This window comes from Macaca nemestrina, chromosome 12 (assembly GCF_043159975.1).
Source record: "Macaca nemestrina isolate mMacNem1 chromosome 12, mMacNem.hap1, whole genome shotgun sequence".
NCBI classification, from domain to species: Eukaryota; Metazoa; Chordata; class Mammalia; order Primates; family Cercopithecidae; genus Macaca; species Macaca nemestrina.
Genome location: NC_092136.1, coordinates 87664725 through 87676902, shown reverse-complemented (window position 1 = coordinate 87676902; position 12178 = coordinate 87664725). Strand labels below are relative to the sequence as shown.

General features: G+C 35.5%; 2 long non-coding RNA genes across 4 annotated transcripts in view; one reads left to right on the top strand and one right to left on the bottom strand.

Moving 5' to 3' along the window:
* Positions 1-12178, bottom strand: part of LOC105468890 (uncharacterized) — a 49927-nt gene that overhangs the window by 35908 nt on the left and 1841 nt on the right. The gene's annotated exons all lie outside the window — the stretch shown is intronic.
* LOC105468891 (uncharacterized) overlaps positions 7172-12178 on the top strand; it is a 36538-nt gene continuing 31531 nt past the window's right edge. Inside the window, exon 1 of the long non-coding RNA XR_979705.2 lies at positions 7172-7314. This is a non-coding gene — a long non-coding RNA (uncharacterized lncRNA). The remainder of the gene's footprint in view (positions 7315-12178) is intronic.

Here is a 12178-nt window from a genome sequence, read left to right as displayed (position 1 = left end):
TACACGAAATGAAATGGGCACTCATCGGAGAAATGGCTGGCTCAAGGGCTGGAGCAGGGAAACTACAAGATGAATGTAGAACATCTTTTAGTAACAGAAAGTATGAAGAGTCTAAAGAATGATAGAGCTTGTCATAGGACACAGGGGCCAGCTCTAGTGGTTTCCTTGGGCAAACCTAGAAGAATTAGAACATTGCCAGGCCCAGTGGCTCACGCTTGTAATTCCAGCACTTTGGGAGGCTGAGGCGGGTGGATCACCTGAGGTCGAGTGTAAGACCAGCCTGACCAACATGGTGAAACCTCATCTCTACTAAAAATACAAAATTAGCTGGGCATCGTGGTGGGTACCTGTAATCCCAGCTACTTGGGAGGCTGAGGCAGGATAATCACTTCAACCCAGAAAGTGGAGGTTGCAGTGAGCCGAGATCACGCCATTGCACTCCAACCTGGGCAACAAGAGCGAAACTCTGTCTTAATTAAAAAAAAAAAAAAAAAAAAAAGAACATTAAAATAATGATAGCAAAGGATTATGGCCCTCAAATAAAGAATTCTTAAGTTCACACTGATATAAATAAAATACATAAATATATAAATTTAAACAATGGAAAGTTTTTCCTCCCAGTGGATAAGGAAATGGATAAGGAAATATGAAATTAGAAAATTACAGGTTGTCAACCATCATAATAATTGATTCAGGCAAAATGTGTCAATACATGCTAAAGCTAGTGGGTAAAAGTTTGAGGAAATATAGGATATTTACAAATATACAAAGTATTTCCCCATGGCAACATTATGTAAGAAGTGGAAAAACTGAAATTTTCAGTACAGAAATGTAGCAATCAAGGAATAAAAGTTAACATCACAAGTGATGTATTTATAGATGCCATATGCCATGTTGACACACAGAGACATATGAAAAACCCAAATTGAGAGATAACTACAATTAAATGACCTATATTCTTCAAAAAAATTTCAAGATAAGCCAATTAGGGTATAAAGGGCTGAAAAATCACATCACTTTCACTCAAGCAATGAGAAAAAGTAGAAAAAAATCTACAAATTGTAATTATATTTGAGCCAATCAGAGAAAGCAATCACAAAGCAATCAAGGAAATGGAATCCTAAGGAGTGATGGGTTCCTGATGAGAGATGGAACACGTGAAATATGTCACATTTGGCAGCACACAGAAGAAAGAGATGATCACTATAAAAGCAGTTAGAAGAATACAACTGATATTTTAGTAAATTTCTAAAAGCTAGATGTAGATCAGTGTGAGTTTAATATCCTGGGAGTCCTAGATACATGGGAAGCACATTCTTTCTCACTAGTTTGTTTGTTTGTTTGTTTCACTGCCCCTTGCAGAGCAGGGATACCCCACAGGCAGCGTGACCAGAGTTTCGCTCTTGTTGCCCGGGCTGGAGTGCAATGGCGCGATCTGGGCCCACTGCAACTTCCACTTCCCTGGTTCAAGCGATTCTCCTGCCTCAGCCTCCCAAGTAGCTGGGATTAGAGGCATGTGTCATCATGCCCGGCTAATTTTGTATTTTTAGTAGAGAATGAGTTTTTCCATGTTGGTCAGGCTGGTCTCGAACTCCCGACCTCAAGTGATCCACCTGCCTCAGCCTCCCAAAGTGCTGGAATTACAGGCGTGAGCCACTGCGACTGGCCTGACTAGTTGTTTTCCATGTGCATCCATCGCGTGTTCATGAGAAAAACCGGGGACGGGGACAGAGACCTGAAAGAACTGCATTAATGAAATGGGATGCTGGACCTGGCTAGGTGAGTGGGTGGAGGAGGAGCACTTGGAGAAGCCCATTTTGTGCTCTAGGCCCTGCATGAGTGTAAGGTGGGGATTGACTGCCACTTGGGAATAGGAAGGAATGCTGAGGCTTCTGTGAACAGGGACTATGTAATTCTGAAGTTGCAAAAGGAGAGCCAATAAAACTCTGCTCCCGCCTTACTCTCAGTTAGAAACATCACCAGCCTATCACTAAGGGATGGGCAAGGGCGCAGAGAGAAACCACCGATGTGGTTTAGGAGTGCAGGCCTACGGAAAGCCAACAGTGGAACAGGAGTTCTAAGAGAAAGCCTCTAGTACTCTGGGCCATGAATTAAGCACAAGATAGTGGTGATTTGCACTAAAGGAATTTGAAGTCTGTGGTACAGAGAAGGAAACTAGCGACCAAAAAGCCTAAAACCAGCTCAGCGACAGACTAGATTTACTCAACCCTTCCCTTCAAATTGCCTGATAGAAGAAAAAACTGAAAACTTCCAGGCATAAATTTTAGTCACCTAGTCTCAGTTTTATTCATCTAGTTTCAATTTCTTCCTTTTACTAACAATGTCTGACGTTTATCTAAACATTATGGAACACATAAAGCAGGTAAAAGGACATATATTCAAGAAAGAAAATAATGAAGAGAAGCAGACATGGAGACACCTCAGAGGTTGACAGTAGGACAGGGAGCTTAAAATAACAATGACTAATATGCTGAAGGAATCGGGTAGTGGAAGAGGTGAATCCATGTATGAAAAGATGGGAGAAATTCAGAAGGAAGGAGAGAGTTTAAACAGAGTCAAGTGGAAATGCTGAAAATAAAATCACAATATCAGAAATGAAGAATTACTTCAACAGACTTTTCAGCAGAATAATCAGAGAAACGGAAAACAGTAATAACCTTGAACATAATTAAAACACAAAGAGGAAAAAAAGAGCTAAAAAGCAAACAGAAGCATGGAAGAGTTGTGAAACAGAACAAAATCATTTAATATACACATACTTGGAATCTCAGGTGGAGAAGAACGAACGAAGCAGAAGAAATATTTGAAGAGATAAAGGTCAAGACTTTTTCAAATATAATGAAAGATAATAAACCAGAGTTCCTGAAGCGTCAGAGAAACCTAAGCAGCAGGACAAATTTATTTTAAAGAGATTTCAATTATATATTAAAGAAATTTTAAAATATTAAATCTGTTCTATACACCCACATTGTAAATTATATTTTAAAGGCAACTACATTTTAAAGACATTTAAAAAACTAAAGTCTGTTATATTTACCCACATTATTACTGTGTCCAAACGTGTGTGTGTCTATGCATGTGCATGAGTGTGTCTGTGTGTTTTCCTTCAGAAGTTCATCTGATATCATGCTCAGTTTGCCAGATATTGCTGTAACATCTCTTTTCATGCAAATCGGCTGGCAATAATTTATCTCAGTTTTTGTCGTCTGAGAAGCATATTGCTTTCTTATTTGCAAGATGTTTTCACAGGGCATCATTGTAGGTGGAGAGTTGCTGTTTCTGTGTTTGGTTTTCATGTGTCAAATAAGCAACTTTATTGTCTTCTGTCTGGCATAGTTTCAGAAGCGAAGTCTGCTATTTCATATCTTTGTTTCCTGGTAGAAGTTGTTTCTTTTCTCTTTGATTGGCTTCAAGATTTTCCCTTTCCCTTTGTTTTCTTAATCATTTGACTACAAAGAGCTAGAGTTTTTCTTCATAATTATCCTGAAACTCTGAAATTAATATATCAGATAACACATCCCATTTATTTTTTGAGGCCAGCATTAGTCTAGTAGCAAAACAAGATACTCTTAAAAAAACAAAAATGATTAATATTAATAATGTAAAAAAATGAGCAAGTCAAATCAAAAATACATTTTAAGAAAGGAAAATATATCATGAACAAATAAGGGATTACTATAGAATTCAAGGTTTGGGGCCCGGTGTAGTGGCTCATGCCTATAATCCCAGCACTTTGGGAGGTTGAGGCCGGTGAATCACCTGAGGTCAGGAGTTCGAGATGAGCCTGGCCAACATGACGAAACCCCATGTCTACTAAAAACACAAAAATTAGCTGGGCATGGTGGTGCATCCCTGTAATCCTGGCTACTCAGGAGGCTAAGGCAGTAGAACCAGGAAGCAGAGGTTGCAGTGAGCCCAGATGGCACCACTGCACTCTAGCCTGAATGACAGAGTGAGACTCTGTCTCAAAAATGAAAAAAAAAAAAAAAGAAAGAATTCAAGTTTCGTTTATTATTTGAAATCATCAATCAGTAATTTCTATACCTATTTGGACTAAATAAGAAAAGCCATAAGATAATTTCATTAAATGCAGAAATAACAACTGACAAAATTCAACATACCTTTAAGATTAAAAAAAAAACAAACAAACAAGTAAAGTAGATACATGGCTATATAGGCTATTTATTTATTCCTGGTGAACTTTGTTACTTTGTTCTTTTAAAGAATTGTTCACTTAATCTATGTGGAAGTTTTTGACATAAAGCTGTTCAAAATATTTTCTTATATTCTGTTAAATTTAGAACAATATATAGTTATGCTTCCTCCTGCCCTTTCATTTCTGACATTAGTAAAATGTGCTATCTCTAGCTGTTAGAGATTTACCAAATGTGCTGAATTTTGACAAGAAGCAGTTGTTGGTTTCACTAGTTTTTTCTATTGATTTTCCAATTTAGTTTTATTCATTTATTTTCTTGTCTTTATTATTTGTTTCCATTTCTTACTTTGGGTTTACTTTGTTCTTCTGTTAGTTTATTTTAGACAGCATTATTGAGGTATAATTGATATACAATAAAATGCGTGTATTTAATGTATACAATTTATGAGTTTTGACATAACATATGCTCATGAAACCATCATCACAATCAACGTAATGCACATATCCACCATTTCCAAAAGTTTCCTATGTCCCATTGTTTTATTGTTTGTTTGTGGGTTTCCTTTTTGTGATAAAAACACTTAACATAAACTTTACCCTCAACAATTTTTCAGTGCATAATAGAGTATTGTTAACTATAACTATTATGCTATAGTGCAGATCTCTAGAACTAATTCATCTTGCATAACAAAAACCTTATATCAATTGAACAGCAAGTTCACAACTCCCTGTCCCCCTGCTCCCTGGTAACCACTATTCTATTACCTGTTTTTGAGTTTGACTATTTTAGGTACCTCACATGAGTGAAATCATGTAGTATTTATCTTTCTGTGACTAGCTTATTTCACTTAGCATAATGTCCTTCAAGGTCATCCATGTTGTGGCAAATGGCAGAATTTTCTTCTTTTTTAAGACTTAATAATATTCTATTGTATGCAAAAAAATCACAAATGTTTTAATATCCATTCATCTTTCAATAGATATTTCAGTTGCTTCCATAACTTAGCTATTGTGAATGATGTAATAAATACAGGAGTACAAATATTTCTTAGAGATCTTTATTTCAGTTCTTTGGAGTATATGCCCAGAAGTGGGATTGCTAAATTACATGGTAGTTTTATTTTCAATGTTTTGAAGAACCTCCCTACTGTGTTCCATAGCAGCTGCATTATTTTACTTTCTCACCAACAGTGTTAAAAGGTTCCAAGTATTACACATTCTCACCAAAATTCAACTTTTGTTTGTTTGGTGGTATGAGGTGATATCTCATTTCAGTTTGATTTGTATTTCCTTGGTTGTTAGTGATGCTGAGCATCTATTCAGATAACTGCTGACCATTTGTATGCCTCTATCAGAGAAAAATATCTATTCAGGTTTTTGACCATATTTTAATTAAGTCATACTTTTTTGCTATTGAGTTGTAGTAGTTCCTTATATATTTTATATACTAACTCCTTATAAGATACATGGCTTGCAAATATTTTCTCTCATTCTGTAGGTCTCCTTTTTACTCTGTTGATTGTTTCTTTTCTTGTGCAGACAATTTTTTGTTTCATATAGTCCCACGTGTCTATTTTTGCTTGTATTTCTTGTGCTTTTGGTGTCATAGCCAGGAATCATTGTCAGGACCAATGCCATGCAGCTTTCTCCCCATGTTTTCTTTCAGGAGTTACACAGTTTCATGTCTTACATTTAAGTCTTTACTCCATTTTTAGTTTACTTTTGTGTATAGTGTAAGATAGGGAGCCTATTTCATTCTTTTGCTTGTTGACACCCAGTTTTCCCAACACAATTCATTAAAAAGACTATCTTTTCTCCATTGTGTATTATTGGTACTCTTTCAAATATCTGTTAACCACATATGTGTGGGTTTAATTCTTGGCTCTACACTCTATTCAATTGGTCTATATATCTGTCTGTATGTCAGTACCGTAGAGTTTTAATTACTGTAGCTATGTAATATATTTTGAAATCAGGAAGTATGATAACTCTAGCTTTATTCTTTCTGCTCCAGGGTGGTTTGGCTACTCTGGGTCTTTGTGGTTCCATATGAATTTTAGAATTGTCTTTTCTATTTCCCTACCAAATGCCATTAGGATTTTGATGGCAATAGCATGAAATCTACAGATTGCTTTGGGTAGAATGGGCATTTTAACAATATTAAGTCTTCCAATCCATAAACATGGGATGTGTTCCCATTTGTTTGTACCTTTAATCTCTTCCATTAATACTTTGTTGTTTTCTCTGTTAAGTCTTTCACTTCCTTGGTTAAGTTTATTCCTAATTATTTTATTATTTTTGATGCTATCATAAATGAGATAGTTTTCCTAATTTTCTTTTCGGATAGTTTATTGTTACTGCCTAAAAATGTTACTGAGTTTTGTAGGTTAATTCTGCAACTTTACTGAATTCATTTATTGGTTTTAACAGTTTTTTGGTGGTCTTTATGATTTTCTACATATAAGATCATATGATATTCATATGATCTCCATTATTAGTTCATTAGCTACAACTTTAAGTTTTTTAGTAGCTGTTATGAAGATTATAATAATCATTTATAACAGTACCACAGAGTATTAGAGAAACTATATGAAAGTATACTGCTGTAAATTTCTTACATTGTATATGAATTACAAAAACATTATTCACAGATTAATCATGATAAAGATACATACTATAAACCTTAGTGCTACCATTAAGCAATAGCAACACAGGTACTGTTCAGTCCTATGAATGTTATCTAGTTTCCTCTGTTTTGACAATTTTGAGACCAGCACCCCAGTCCTACTCTTCTAATATGCAATATTATATATATATTGTTTTGTGTTGATATTGCTATGGACTCAATTGTACCTCCCAATTACAATGTTGAAGTTCTAATTCCCAATATGATGGTAGTTAGAGATGGAACCTTTGGCAGGTAATTAGGATTAGATTAGTTTATGAGGGTAAGGTCTTTGTGATTAGATTAGTGCCCTCATAAAAAGAGAAAGAAATCTCTCCCTTTCTCTCTCTTCATCCTCATGTACACAAAGAAGTCATATGAGCACACAGCCAGATGGTCATCACCTACAAGCCAAGAGAATGAAACCTACTTTGCCAGCACCTTAATCTTGGCCTTCCCACCCTACAGAACTGTAAGAAATAAATTTTTGTTGCTTAAGCCACCCATCTATGATATTTTGTTATGGGAGACTAATACAGGTATTAACAGAAATCTTCTTAAATGGATGGAATTACACTTTACAGAAAATCTCTCCATGTTACATAAGGCTAAATAGAGATGAATGTAAGAACCTTCCTTATGTCATTTGCCAATAACTACAGAGAATAATGTTAAGGAAGAAAATACTAGTACATGTAAAATTAGCAAAAGATTTTTAAACATTAAAATAATAAAGAAAGCTATTTAACACAAGCACAAACCAGTGGGCTTCAAGTTTAGGAGCATGCAAATAAAACTGGCTACAGGAATTACATGTGTAATGTTGAGCTAACATTCTGTATGGTAGTATAGAGAAAGAAACTCCATTATTAGAATTTAATGTTGCTGATGATTTAGAAGAATAAGAATTTATATTTTATTTATGTTTCCTACAGTACTTAGCATAGCATTCTGCATATTTTAACTGCTCATTAATATGTTAATTCTGTTTAATTTTATTCCTTTCGATTACATATTGCTTTCACCTTGTAATCTTTTTTAAAAGGCAAAACACTGCATTACAATATGAGAATACAGAACAATAAAATGAGAACACACTTAAGATAACAGACCTTGGATGGATTCCATTGTGGAGAATGTAAGCAGGTCATTTCACCTCTTTGGAGTTCTGTTTCATTTTCAGGAAAACAACAGGGTTGGCAAGGTGATCCTGTAACCTCATGCATTTATTCATGAAATGACACTGTTTTTTGAGTACCTATTTTATTACAAACATTAAACTAGGCACATATAATAAATCTCTGGCTTCATGAAACTTTATGAAACTAGCTTTATTTAGATTTTTTTTTCCTTTTTTTTTTTTTTTTTTTTTTTGAGAAAGGGTCTTGCTCTGTCACCCAGGCTGGACAGGCTACAATGCAGTGGCACAATCACAGGTCACTTCAGTCTCAACCTCCCAGAACAAACCATCGTATCACCTCAGCCCTCCGGTAGCTAGGACTACAGGTGCATGCTACTATACTCAGCTATTTTTTTCTGCATATTTTTTAGACAGGGTTTTACCTTTTGCTTAGGCTGGTCTTGAACTCTTCAGCTCAAGTGATCCATCTGCCTCAGCCTCTCAAAGTGCTAAGATTAGAGGTGTTAGCCATCATTTCTGGCCAGAATTTTTAGAATTATTATTTCATCCCATTGCATCATCAGAAACCTTAGCATCTTGCAATACAGTATATGTTGGAAGAAAATGATTATGGTGTATAGGATACTGTGAAGTAGAGGCTGGAAAGCTGAAAATCACATTATCCAGATTCCCTTGAAGCTGAGATTCTGGATGTTTATGTTTCACCAATGAGATGCACAAGAGTGAAATCTGAATTTAAATTGTTTTAAGTAGAGAGAAAGGCCAGGTGTGAGACCTCTATTTTGCTGGTGTGGGTCACAACAAAACAGAGAGGTTATGAAACTTTCTGTAACAGCAGCTTCTCAATTCAACAGTCAGATTCCTGATTATGATGGAAAGAGCAAAACCCTTAGAGACACAGTTCTGTTATATGGATTTCCAAGTGCTTTTTGGAAGTTCTACCTAAAAGTCTGTTATTTCATTTATGCCCCAAATTCTGTTAGTGATTTAGCACACATTTATAAATTTCTTTCTGCTAGAATTATCTATATAGAGTCAGTACTCTGCAACCAAACACTGGCTGACAGAAACGACTAATAAAAGAGAAAATATATACTTGGGAATAACTGCATAATAGTCCAAGTCAAAAGTTTCCTGGCTGATCTGAAATTATTAGTGAACTGAGAGATGTTTGCATAAGTGTTTAGGAATAATGGATTTCTTTTCAGTAGGACTTCTGAACATTTTTAAATGGTTAATTTATGTTTTAAATCACACTGCTACAGCATTTCCCCCAATGTATTTGACCAGGAAATTAACCGTTCATTTCAGGGAAAATCTATTATCAGCTGGAGAAACACAGAGTTTGAGACATTGGTCTCATGTATTGCCCAGCAGTCTGAGCCAACAACCTTTGCTTTTTTTCCAAGTCTGTTTGTTCCAAGCAATCTATTTAGACTTTTATTTTCCATACATCTTGTTGTCATGCTATAGTAAGTAGTTTTCTAAATAGGAATATCAATCTCCAGCCAATTTAAAACAGTGTACATCCTTTCATTAGAAGTTGATGACATTAGTTGCTTGAACAAATGGATTCCTTTTCAGCCTGGATAAAATAATAAAAATTAGATGAAAAGGCAAAACCAGTTTATTTCAAGAGCTGACAGAAATAAAAGGGAAACTAATGAGAAGATAAATAGATTTTGTCTTTATTTTCCAATTTTTGAGTAGATTTAAATGAGTTTAATGGGGGTAAGACTTGTAAAAGTCAGAAGGAACTCTGAATGTGTTTGAGGTGAGAAAATATTTAACTACTAGAAAATCTTGGGCACTGAGATCATCCTTAGCTATACAAAATTAATGACATCATTGTGTAATGTGCTAAGTACTATCATTTTCTAGAGTAAAGAGAAAAGTTATTTTAGCCTACAGTGGTAAGGAAAGTAATTGCAGAAGATATGATGCTAAATTTCTAGTAGGCTTATTACAGCTAGAGTTGATTTCTAGGTAGAGTGGAATGTAAACAAGATGACTGAGGGTGGTTTAGTGTGATTGCAGACCTGCATATAATTTCTGCAGATCTAATGAATTCTGAAAAGCATAATCAAGTCTCACTACTTGACTATGTATCATAATGTAAATCAAATGCTTAGAAAAGGGAAATAATATCCATGTCAGTATTATGATTAATTATCATGAACAAACTTAGATAATATTGTTATAATTACAAACTTATAAAATGTTAGAATTAAAAAGAATTTTTGAAACTATGTTATTCAAATCCTATACCCATCTTTCCACCTAAAATTTAGCTTGGTTCAAAAGAAAAGGGAAAAAATGGTAGCTATATTAGGCTAACTTGGCCACAATAAAAAAGTTAAAAAAAAATAGGCTAAAAAATACTCAAAGAAATAATGGCTAAATATTTCCCAAAGGTGGCAAAAGACACAAACCTACATATTTAAAAAGCTGAACAGACTGCAAAGATGAACATTGTATAATAGAAGCTGTTGATGTCCTGCCCATATTCTCTTTGCTACCCACTGCCCTGACCCCTCTGCTTGCTGGAAGTAGTAATGTTGTCTGCCACCCACAGTTTCTCCCTTCTGTAAAGAATTGTCCTTGGTCATTGGCAGCCTTGTTACTCAGGAAGTCTGCTAATCTCACTGTCTGTCCTTCCCTTGGACCTTGGCAAAAAAAAAAAAAAAACAATGACTGATGCAGGAGTACAAACGGCCACTACCTTACTCCAAGGGGTTATTTACACTGTACTAGACTTTTCTCCAGAGATTCTGTGAAATTAGAATGAAGCTAGCCTCAGTCTGAGGCAACACTTTGTTAGCTTTTTTCCCATGCCCATCTTGCTGTCTCTACTCACCTCCTCAAAAGAATATGGAGAATAGCCAGAATTGTATTAATGGAGCAGTAGGATGCTAACTACAATAGTCAGGGAAACCCTCCTGGGGATACAATGCTTAGGCTTCCATATGAATGAAAAGAAACTCAGGAGCAAGAAGACAATGGATTGGGGGAAACTATCATGTTCAAAAAACAGAAAACAGCAACAACAACAGTGTTGTTGAAAAACAGTGAGTAAGAGGGAAAGCTAAAGAAGTTATGATCAGAGAGGTGATCAGAAGCCATATAGACCATGGTAGGAAATATATATATAATGTGTGTATATATGTGTGTATATACGTGTGTGTATATATGTATATGCATATATGTGCATATGCATATACATATATACACACATACATATATATACACACACACACACATATATTTAAAAATACATTGCCTGCTCTGTGAGGATGGAATTTAGAAAAGCAGTAGATGAAGCACAAAGACCAGTTAGGATGCTAATATAATAGTCCAAATGGCTTGGATGCACATAGACATGCTACAAAAGGAAAGATTCAGGATATACTTGGGTGGTACAAATGATGTCACTTGCTGTTGCGTTGGGCATGGGGAGTAAATAGAAGAAAGCGATCGAAAACAACTCCTAAGTTTTTGGCTTGAGAAACTCCTAAGTTTTAACTTGAGCTCACTTATCTGAGCAGATAATGGTAACTTTTACTGAGATGAGGGAGATTATGGGAGAAATACATTTGCTGAAGGTGGATGAGAGTTAACAGTTCTTTTTTGGAAATGATAAAGTTGAAATGCCTATTGTTATTCAAAGTGAAAATGTCATGAATTTAGTTGTGTATGCAAGTCTGGAGCTCACAAAAGATGTCCAGATGGAAATTTGGAAGACATCAGCATACAAGTAGTACTTAAAATCCTAGAACTGGAGGATATTTTCTACAGGAAAAAATGTAAGAAAGCAACAGAAAGAAATCTGAGACTCGACCCTAAAGTACATCAACAATTAGAGGTTGAACAGGATAATTTAAGCCAGAAAAGGAGACGAATGAAGTCTCAGTGAGGCAGAAAAAGAAATGTGTGGTGTTAAGGAAAGGGGAATAAATAAATGTTTCAAGAAAGCAGGAGTGACTGCTGGTCAAGAGTTCCTAATAGACTATGTCAACGGCAGAGAAGTAACCACTATACTTGTTGTCTTGACTAGAGCTGATTGAGGGTAGTAGTGGGAACAAAGACCAGGGTAGCAGTATGTTGAGGAGGGAGTGAGGTGGGTGGCGAGTGGCAGAGAGACAGGAAGTCAAAGAGGTTTATTTGTGCTTCTTTTTATGTAACTACTAGAGAGTCT